The following is a 9,155-nucleotide window of genomic DNA, read 5'->3' as shown; positions in this document are numbered from 1 at the left end:
ACCTCACACAATAATAGTAGGAGATTTCAACACCCCATTCTCATAATGGTCACATCATGGAAACAGAAATTAAAGAGAGACATAGAGAAACTAACAGAAGTTATGAACCAAATGGACTTAACAGATATTTATAAGCTTAAGTCCAAGTGGATCAAGGACCTCCACATCAAACCAGACACACTCAAACTAATAGAAGAAAAACTAGGGAAGCATCTGGAACACATGGGCACTGGAAAAATTTCCTGAACAAAACACCAATGGCTTATGCTCTAAGATCAGAATAGAAATGGGATCTCATAAAACTACAAAGCTTCTGTAAGGCAAAGGACACTGTGGTTGGGACAAAACGGCAACCAACAGATTGGGAAAAGATCTTTACCAATCCTACAACAGATAGAGGCCTTATATCCAAAAATATACAAAAGAACTCAAGAAGTTAGACCGCAGAGGGGAGACAAATAACCCTATTAAAAAATGGGGTTCAGAGCTAAACAAAGAATTCACAGCTGAGGAATGCCGAATGGCTGAGAAACACCTAAAGAAATGTTCAACATCTTTAGTCATCAGGGAAATGCAAATCAAAACAACCCTGAGATTTCACCTCACACCAGTGAGAATGGCTAAGATCAAAAACTCAGGTGACAGCAAATGATGTCGAGGATGTGGAGAAAGAGGAACACTCCTCCATTGTTGGTGGGGTTGCAGACTGGTACAACCATTCTGAAAATCAGTCTGGAGGTTCCTCAGAAAATTGGACATTGCACTACCTGAGGAACCAGCTATACCTCTCTTGGGCATATACCCAAAAGATGCCCCAACATATAAAAAGACACGTGCTCCACTATGTTCATGCAGCCTTATTTATAATAGCCAGAAGCTGGAAAAGAACCCAGATGCCCTTCAACAGAGGAATGGATACAGAAATGTGGTACATCTACACAATGGAATATTATTCAGCTATCAAAAACAACGACTTTATGAAATTCGTAGGCAAATGGTTGGAACTGGAAAATATCATCCTGAGTGAGCTAACCCAATCACAGAAAGACAAACATGGTATACACTCATTGATAAGTGGCTATTAGCCCAAATGCTTGAATTACCCTAGATGCCTAGAACAAATGAAACTCAAGACGGAGGATCAAAATGTGAATGCTTCACTCCTTCTTTAAAAGGGGAACAAGAATACCCTTGGCAGGGAAGAGAGAGGCAAAGATTAAAACAGAGACTGAAGGGACACCCATTCAGAGCCTGCCCTACATGTGGCCCATATATATACAGCCACCCAATTAGACAAGATGGATGAAGCAAAGAAGTGCAGAAGTGTAGATCGCTCCTGGAGACACAGCCAGAATACAGCAAATACAGAGGCGAATGCCAGCAGCAAACCACTGAACTGAGAATAGGACCCCATTGAAGGAATCAGAAAAAAAAAAGAACTGGAAGAGCTTGAAGGGCTCTAAGGACCCCACATGTACAACAATGCCAAGCAACCAGAGCTTCCAGGGACTAAGCCACTACCTAAAGACTATACATGGACTGACCCTGGACTCTGACCTCATAGGTAGCAATGAATATCCTAGTAAGAGCACCAGTGGAAGGGGAAGCCCTGGGTCCTGCTAAGACTGAACCCCCAGTGAACCAGACTGTTGGGGGAGGGTGGCAATGGGGGGGGTGGGGAGGAACACCCCATGGGAAGGGGGGGAAGGGATGTTGCCCGGAAACCGGAAAGGAATAACACTTTCAAAATGTATATAAGAAATATTCAAGTTAATAAAAAAAACCCTAAGAAAATAAAAAAAAAACAAAAAACAAACAAACAGATATTTATAGAATATTTCATCCTAAAACAAAAAAATATAACTTCTTCTCAGCACCTCATGGTACCTTCTCTAAAACTGACCATATCATCAGTCACAAAACAGGCCTCAACTGATACAGGAAGATAGAAATAATCCCAAACATCCTATCAGATCACAACAGACTAAGGCTGGTCTTCAATAACAACAAAAAAAAAATGACAGAAAGCCCAAATGTACATAGAAGTTTAACAATGTTCTACTCAGTGAAAACTTGGTCAAGGAAGAATTAAAAAAAGAAATTAAAGACATTTTAGAATTTAATGAAAACAAAGACACAGCATACTCAATCTTATGGGACACAATGAAAGAGGAACTAAGAGGAAACTCATAGCTCTGAATGCCTGCAAAAAGAAACAGTAGAGAGCATATGACAGCAGCTTGCCAGCACACTTAAAAGCTCTAGTACAAAAAGAAATAAATAAACCTAAGAGGAGGAGAAGGCAGGAAATAATCAAACTCGGGGCTGAAATCAACCAAGTAGAAACGAAAATGACTATGCAAAGAATCAAAAAAGACCAGGAGCTGGTTCTTTGAGAAAAACAACAAGACAGATAAACTCTTAGCCAGACTAACCAGAGGTCACAGAGAGTATATCCAAATTAACAAAATCAGAAATGAAAAGGGAGACATAACAACAGAATCTGAGGAAATTTAAAAAAATCATCAGATCCTACTACTACAAAAGCCTATATTCAACAAAACTGGAAAATCTCAAGGAAATGGACAATTTTCTAGACAAATAACATTGACTAAACTTAAATCAGGACCAGATAAACCATCTAAACAACCCCATAACTCCTAAAGAAATAGAAGCATTTATTAAAAGTCTCCCAACCAAAAAGAGCCCAGAACCAGATGGGTTTAGTACAGAATTCTATCAGACCTTTATAGAAGACCTCATACTAATACAGTCGAAACTATTCCACAAAATAGAGACAGAGCACTACCTAATTCCTTCCATGAAGTCACAACTACACTTACACCTAAACCACACAAAGACCCAACACAGAAAGAGAACTTCAGAACAATTCCCTTATGAATATTGATGCAAAAATACTCAATAAAATTCTTGCAAACTGAATCCAAGAACACATTAAAACAATCACCAATCATGATCAAGTAGGCATCTTCATCCAGGGGTTGTTCAATATATGGAAATTCATCGATGTATTCAACTATATAAACAAACTCAAAGAAAAAAAAACAAATGATCATTTCATTAGATACTGAGAAAGCATTTTACAATATTCAACATCCCTTCATAATACAAGTCCTAGAAAATCAGGAATTCATGGCCCATCCCTAAACATAGTAAAAGCAATATCCAGCAAACCAGTAAGTAACATTAAACTAAATGGAGAGAAACTTGAAGCAATCCCACTAAAACCTGGGACTAGACAAGGATGTTTCTTCTCTCCCTACTTATTCAATATAGTATCAAAGTCCTATCCAGAGGAATCAGACAACAAAAGGATTTCAAAGGGATACAAATTAGAAAGGAATAAGTCAAAATATCACTACTTTCAGATGATATGAGCATATACTTAAGTGACCTGAAAAGTTCCACAGGAGAACTACTAAGCCTGATAAGCAACAAAACGGCAGAGTATAAAATTAACTCAAACAAATCAGTAGCCTTAGTCTATTCAAAGGATAAACAGACTGAGAAAGAAATTAGGGAAATGACACCCTTCACAATAGTCTCACATGACATAAAATACCTCGGTTTGACTTTAACCAAGCAAGTGAAAGATCTGTATGACAAGAAATTCAGGTCTCTGAAGAAAGAAATTGAACCTCAGAAGATGGAAAGACTTCCCATGCTCATGGATTGGCAGGAATAATATAATAAAATATAATAAAAATGTCCATTTAGCCAAAAGCAATCTACAGATTCAATGCAATCCTTATCAAAATTCCAACCCACCCAATTCTTTATAGAGTTGGAAAGAGCAATTTACAATTTCATTTCAAATAACCAAAAATCCAGGATACTAAAAGTTATCCTTCACAATAAAAAAACTTTTGGGGGAAATCACGATCCCTGACCTCAATCAATATTACAGAGCAATAGTGGTAAAAACTATGTTGGATTGGTATGGAGACAAGCAGGTAGATCAGTGGAATAGAATTGAAGAGAGAGAAATGAACACACACACACACACACACACACACACACACACACACACACACACACACACACACACACCTCGGTAATTTGATCTTTGACCAAGGAGCTAAAATCCTCCAATGGAAAAATGATAGCATTTTCAACAAATGGTGCTGGTTTAACTGGCAGTCAGCATGTAGATAAATGCAAATTGATCTATTCTTATTTTGCTGTACAAAGCTTAAATCCAAGTGGATCAAGGACTTCCACATCAAACCAGATACACTCAAACTAATAGAAGAAAAAGTGGGGAAGAGTCTTGATCACATGGGCAATGGTGAAATTTTCCTGAAGAAAACAGCAATGACTTATGCTCTAAGATCAAGAATTGACAAATGGCACCTCATACAACTTCAAAGTTTCTATAAGGCAAAGGGTACTTTCATTAGGACAAAATGGGAACTGGGAACCAAGAGATTGGGAAAAGATCTTTACAAACCCCATGTCTGAGGAAGAGATAATATCCAAAATATGCAAAGAACTCAAGAAGATAGACTCGAGAGAGCCAAATAATCCTATTAAAAATGGGATACAGAGTTTTTAGCTGGAACTCCAACCTCACTGATCCTGGCCCACAGCTCACTGCTCGCAAACCCCTTGGGAGAGAGAGCTCACAGCCCAGACATGTGGGAACTCGATGCTGCAGAGCGGGAGAGACCACCAATACTGTTCCCCCCTGCCCACATCCCTGGCCTGAGAGGAAACTGTATAGGGCCACTGGGACCCGGAAGATAGGGGCACTGGAGTGGCAGGTCCCCTGTGATTCAGACACCACCCAGACCTGAAGGGACCCGGCCAACAGTTCTCTGCACCCACATCCCGTGGGAGGGAGAGCTAAACCTTCACAGGGACAGACAAGTATGGGAATCCAGAAGAGACTACACTCTGCCCACATTTCTGACTCCAGAGGAAAACACCTAACACCATCTGGGACCCCAGTGCTCGGGGGTTCAGGGAAAAGGCAGCACAGGCCCTAGTGGTTGCTGCCCTCACAGAGAGCTCAAAAGCAGCACCCCCCTCCATGATCAACTTGAGCCGTGGGACCCCAGGTCAGACCAACTTTTCTGCTCCAAGAGACCTGCCTGGTGGACTCAGGACACAGTCCCACAGGAACAGCTGAAGAGCAGTAGAAAGGAAAGACTACATGCCCGAAAGCAGAACCCATAACTGGTTGAAAGAAAACAGGAAAAGAGGTCTACAGCACTCCTGACACACAGGCCAATAGGATGGTCTAGCCACTGTTAGAAATAGCAGAACAGGTAATAACAGAGACAACCTGATGGCGAGAGACAAACACAAGAACCCAAGCAACAGAAACCAAGACTACATGGCATCATTGGAGCCCAATTCTCCCACCAAAGCAAACATTGAATATCCAAACACACCAGTAAAGCAAGCTCTAGATTTAAAATCACATTTGACCCTGATGCTGGAGGACTTAAAATAAGATAGGAAGAACTCCCTTAGAGAAACACAGGAAAACAAAAATAAACAAGTAGAAACCTATAGAGAGGAATCACAAAAATCCCTGAAAGAATTCCAGGAAAACACAATCAAACAGGTGAAGCAATTAAAAATGGAAATAGAAGCAATAAAGAAAGCACAAAGGGAAACAACCTGGGATATAGAAAACCAAGAGAAGAGACAAGGAACTGCAGATACAAGTATCACCAACAGAATACAAGAGATACAAGAGAGAATATCAGGAGCAGAAGATTCCATAGAAATCATTGACTCAACTGTCAAAGATAATGTAAAGCAGAAAAAGCTACTGGTCCAAAACATACAGGAAATCCAGGACTCAATGAGAAGATCAAACCTAAGGATAATAGGTAGAGAAGAGAGTGAAGACTCCCACCTCATAGGACCAGTAAATATCTTCAACAAAATCATAGAAGAAAACTTCCCTAACCTAAAGAAAGAGATGACAATAAACATACAAGAAGCCTACAGAGCTCCAAATAGATTGGACCAGAAAGAAAATACTCCCATCACATAATAGTCAAAACACCAAATGCACAAAACAAAGAAAGAATATTGAAAGCAGTAAGGGAAAAAATGTCAAGTAAAATATAAAGGAAGACCTATCAGAATCACACCAGACTTCTCACCAGAGACTGTGAAAGCCAGAAGATCCTGGACAGATGTCATACAGACCCTAAGAGAACACAAATGCCAGCCCAGGTTTCTGTATCCAGCAAAATTCTCAATAAACATAGATGGAGAAACCAAGAGATTCCATGATAAAACCAAATTTACACAATATCTTTCTACAAATCCAGTGCTACAAAGGATAATAAATGGTAAAGCCCAACAAAAGGAGGCAAGCTACACCCTAGAAAAATCAAGAAACTAATAGTGTGGCAACAAAACAAAGAGAAGAAAAGCACACAAACATAACCTCACATACAAATATTAATATAACAGGAAGCAATAATCACTATTCCTTAATATATCTCAACATCAATGGCCTCAATTCCCCAATAAAAAGACATAGATTAACAAACTGGATACACAATGAGGACCCTGCATTCTGCTACCTACAGGAAACACACCCAAGAGACAAAGACAGAACATTACCTCAGAGTGAAAGGCTGGAAAACAACTTTCCAACAAATGGTCTGAAGAAGCAAGCTGGAGTAGCCATTCTAATATCGAATAAAATCAGTTTTCAACTAAAAGTCATCAAAAAGGAAGGACACTTCATATTCATCAAAGGAAAATTCCACCAAGATAAATCTCAATCCTAAATACCTATGCTCCAAATACAAGGGCACCTACATACATAAAAGAAACTTTACTAAAGCTCAAAGCACACATTACACCTCACACAGTAATAGTAGGAGATTTCAACACCTCTCTCTCATCAATGGACAGATCATGGAAACAGAAATTAAACAGAGACCTAGACAGACTAAGAGAAGTCATGAACCAAATGGACTTAACAGATATTTATAGAATATTCTATCCTAAAACAAAAGGGTATATCTTCTTCTCACCACCTCATGGTAGTTTCTCCAAAATTGACCATATAACTGGTCATAAAAAAGGCCTCAACACATAAAGAAATAATCCCATTCGTCCTATCAGACCACCATGGGCTAAAGCTGGTCTTCAATAACAATAAGGGAAGAACACCCACATATACATGGAAGTTTAACAATGTTCTACTCCATGATAACTTGGTCAAGAAAGAAAAAAAGAAATTAAAGACTTCTTAGAATTTAATAAAAATGAAGGTACAACATACCCAAACTTATGGGACACGATGAAAGCTGTGCTAAGAGGAAAACTCATAGCGCTGAGTGCCTGCAGAAAGAAACAGGAAAGAGCATATGTCAGCAGCTTGACAGCACACCTAAAAGCTCTAGAACAAAAAGAAGCAAATACACCCAGGAGGAGTAGAAGGCAGGAAATAATCAAACTCAGAGCTGAAATCAACCAAGTAGAAACAAAAAGGACCATAGAAAGAATCAACAGAACCAAAAGTTGGTTCTTTTGAGAAAATCAACAAGATAGATAAACCCTTAGCCAGAGTAAGGAGAGGACACAGAGAGTGTGTCCAAATTAACAAAATCAGAAATGAAAGGGGAGGCATAATTACAGAATCAGAGGAAATGAAAAAAATCATCAGATCCTACTACAAAAGCCTATATTCAATAAAACTTGAAAATCTGCAGGAAATGGACAATTTCCTAGACAGATGCCAGGTACCGAAGTTAAATCAGGAACAGATAAGCCATTTAAACAACCCCATAAATCCTAAAGAAATAAAAGCAGTCATTATAGGTCTCTCAAACAAAAAGAGTGCAGGTCCAGACAGGTTCAGTGCACTTCTATCAGACCTTCATAGAAGACCTCATACGAATACTATCCAAACTATTCCACAAAATTGAAACAGATGGAGCACTACCGAATTCCTTCTATGAAGCCACAATTACTCTTATACCTAAACCACACAAAGACTCAACAAAGAAAGAGGACATCAAACCAATTTCGCTTATGAATATCGATGCAAAAATACTCAATAAATTCTGGCAAACTGAATCCAAGAGCACATCAAAACAATCATCCACTGTGATCAAGTAGGCTTCATCCCAGGCATGCAGGGATGGTTTAATATACAGAAAACCATCAACATAATCCATTTTATAATCAAACTGAAAGAACAAAACCACATGATCATTTCATTAGATGCTGAGAAAGCATTTGACAAAATTCAACACCCCTTCATGATAAAAGTCCTGGAAAGAATAGGAATTCAAGGCCCATAACTAAACAAAGTAAAAGCCATATACAGTAAACCAGTACCTAATATTAAACTAAATGGAGAGAAACTTGAAGCAATCCCACTAAAAGCAGGGACTAGACATGGCTGCCCACTCTCTCCCTACTTATTCAATATAGTTCTTGAAGTTCTAGCCAGAGCAATCAGAAAAAAAAGGAGATCAAAGGGATACAGATTGGAAAAGTAGAAGTCAAAATATCACTATTTGCAGATGATATGATAGTATATTTAAGTGATCCCAAAAGTTCCACCAGAGAACTACTAAACCTGATAAACACTTTCAGCAAAGGGGCTGGGTATAAAATTAACTCAAATAAATCAGTAGCCTTCCTCTACACAAAAGAGAAACTTGCCAAGAACGAAATTAGGGAAAAGACACCCTTCATAATAGACCCAAACAATATAAAGTACCTCGATGTGACTTTAACCACACAAGTAAAAGATCTGTACAATAAGAACTTCAAGCCTTTGAAGAAAGAAATTGAAGAAGACCTCAGAAGATGGAAAGATTTCCCATGCTCATGGATTGGCAGGATTAATACAGCAAAAATGGCCATTTTACCAAAAGCGACCTACAGATTTGATGCAGTCCCCATCAAAATACCAATCCAATTCTTCAGAGAGATAGACAGAACAGTTTGCAAACTCATCTGGAATAACAAAAAACCCAGGATAGCTAAAACTATCCTCAACAATAAAAGGACTTCTGGGGGAATCACTATCCCTGAACTCAAGCAGTATTACAGAGCAATAGTGATAAAAACTGCATGGTCTTGGTATAAGGACAGACAGATAGACCAGTGGAATAGAATTAAAGACCCAGAAATGAACCCAC

This window comes from Rattus rattus, chromosome 3 (genome assembly GCF_011064425.1).
Source record: "Rattus rattus isolate New Zealand chromosome 3, Rrattus_CSIRO_v1, whole genome shotgun sequence".
In the NCBI taxonomy this organism is placed as follows: Eukaryota; Metazoa; Chordata; class Mammalia; order Rodentia; family Muridae; genus Rattus; species Rattus rattus.
This window is presented reverse-complemented; position numbering follows the sequence as displayed.